Source organism: Athalia rosae, chromosome 6 (assembly GCF_917208135.1).
Source record: "Athalia rosae chromosome 6, iyAthRosa1.1, whole genome shotgun sequence".
Classification (NCBI taxonomy): Eukaryota; Metazoa; Arthropoda; class Insecta; order Hymenoptera; family Athaliidae; genus Athalia; species Athalia rosae.
This window is the reverse complement of record NC_064031.1, coordinates 7,783,760-7,786,259: the sequence shown is the minus strand read 5'-3', so window position 1 is coordinate 7,786,259 and position 2,500 is coordinate 7,783,760. Positions and strand designations below refer to the sequence as shown.

General features: G+C 55.0%; 1 pseudogene; it reads right to left on the bottom strand.

Annotated features, from left to right (window-relative positions):
* Window positions 1–2,500, bottom strand: part of LOC125501578 — a 7,675-nt pseudogene that overhangs the window by 2,004 nt on the left and 3,171 nt on the right.

The window sequence follows — 2,500 nt, the reverse complement described above, 5'->3', positions numbered from 1 at the left end:
GGCAACCACCACGACATTGCACCTCGCGCCCATCACGCCCTCGGGCAGTTCTCGCTCTCGACGGAAGACAGTTAGCCCTCACATGGTGGTAATGCACATAGTCTGCACCGGGGATGCTAGCAGCACCACCCGAGACCCAATGCGAACTCAAAGTGGATGAAGCAACCTCCTTGAGTCCGCCGCCGTCGCATGACGAGTGCAACATGGAAGCTAACTGCTGTCTGAGCTCAACGGTTGAAGCCACTCTTACATTACCCACCCGCATTAGCCGCTCACACCATACAAGCTGTCGAGCTACGTATGTAGAGTCGGCTGCCGCTTTAGCGGCGGGCAGAGAGCTACGGCACAACCGCTGCAGTCTGTCATGCTTCAAGATCGGGATAATAGATCTTAGTTGGGGGATGCCAAGCCCTCCCGACTGTATCGGCGCATGGAAGTATCCAACAGGAACATCATGGGGAAAACGTAGCCAACGGCGAACTGCATTGCGCACTTGCACGTCGGCAGCCCTTAGGGTTTTGGCAGTGACTGACCCGACAATCCAACGGTGATAATACCGAGGAAGCAGGCAGTCACGGAGCAACCGCAGCCTCTGTTGAGGTCTAAGCGGTGCCCTCGAAAGCTGTTCAATAGCCTCACCTAGGGGTGGTTGTTCGATACGTTCCCTAGCCCCTATATAAGTCATGCCCAAGTACCTCCAGGCCTCGACAGGACTACACTGCCTAAGCAGCGTCGCACCCAAGGTGAAGCAGGCTGTTTTATCTACCTTCACCTTCTTGTCTCTGCCAGAGGCAACCAAAGAGAGTACTGTGGTCTTATGTGGGTTGACGTCTAGCCCATTCAAGCGAACAGCGGCCTGAAGCCGGTTCAAATTCTCCTGCAGACCGTTACGGGTCGACGCTAGGAGTACAATGTCGTCAGCGTAAGCCAGGGCGCCAATTAGTTCGCCATTAAGCCTATATCCAACATCCTCCGAGAGAACCCCTAAAGCTCGGTCTACGACCAGATTGAACAGTAGGGGCGACAGAGGATCGCCTTGCTTCACGCCTCTACCCAGCTGTATTCTTGGCGTCTCACAAAGATCCGGCAGCTGAAGCGCTGTCGTAGCATTGGAGTAGCATGCTCTAATGTACTCTCTGAAGGAGAGCGGGAGACCCGCCTCCTCCAGTGCAAGATGGATCGCACCGTGCGAGACCGTGTCGAATGCCTTCGACAGGTCAACGCACGCCATATGTACCGTTCGACATCGGCGCCGAGCGTCCGCCAGCACCGCAGACAGCACTTCTACGTTTTCGCAGACGCCATCGACGGGCCGGAAGCCTCTTTGCCTCTCATCGAATATGTCAAGAGCAGCCAACCTCCTGCCTAAAATCTTGTGAAACTGCCTCAACACGACAGAGCCTATACTTAGAGGCCGGTAGTCAGAAGGTGCCGGATGTTCTGGCATACTACCTTTCTCCAGAAAGACCGTCCTGGAAGAGGAGATCGACGAAGGGACCTCTCTTGCAAGGAGCATTAGATTGAACAACAGGGCCCGTAGATCCGCCGGAACGGCTTTCCAGGCCCTAGGTGTTATTTTGTCCAATCCAGGGGCAGAGCCAGTTTTAACAGGAATCCGGACAACCTCGGTTGTCGTGATCGGATCCCAGAGCGAGGACTTATCAGCGGCACGGCTTACGCCGGCCCCAACGCCGTACCCTGATGTAGAAGGGCCATTGCTCAACCTGGCTCTGATCAAACTCTGTCTCGACCCAGTGGCAGACCGGCGGAGGTCCTCCATATGGCCATCAGCTGCACTGACCGTCTCAATAAGAGGCTGCCAGTACTGCGCAAAACTGATGCCAGAAGGCCTTTCCCGCGTTATGTCTCCATCGAGTATATTACCGAGACAGGCACGCAAGTTAGTTCGATAGAGGTTCTGCATTGCTGCGAACTCTCTCTTGCGTCTTTGCTCCCTATTCTCATTTGCCGGAGGACGCACTGATCGATTTCGATTGGGTCTGGGAGGGTTCACCCGACCAGCAGGGAAGATCGCAGCGAGCCAATCATTCAATCGGTCAACTACTCTCTCCCCCGCCAGAGCATCTCGTGCGACTTCCCGCAGAGTGCCAGCCTCATAGATACGATAGCGCGCAGTTGACTCTAACAAAGTCGCGATCGCTAAGCGCACTCTTCCAAGACCATCTTGGTCATGGAGTATTGGAGACTGGGGTGTTTGTTGTTCGATGGCAACTGAAGGCCGGTCAGGTGTGCGGGCGACTCGTGTCATTGTCGCATCCGCCACCAAGCCGTCATCAGAATCAGAATTTGAATCTAATTCCTGTTGGCGGAACTCAAGAACCATCGCTTGGTAAGCAGCATTGCGCCGTTTACCCTTGATGCCTTCAAGAGACCTATTAGGGAACAGTACAGAAAGGTGTTGATTCATGTACCGAACCCCCGCTAAGGTGGCCGTAGCCTCAGCCCGCGCCATCAGTCGCACCTCCTCCTCAGGCCAACG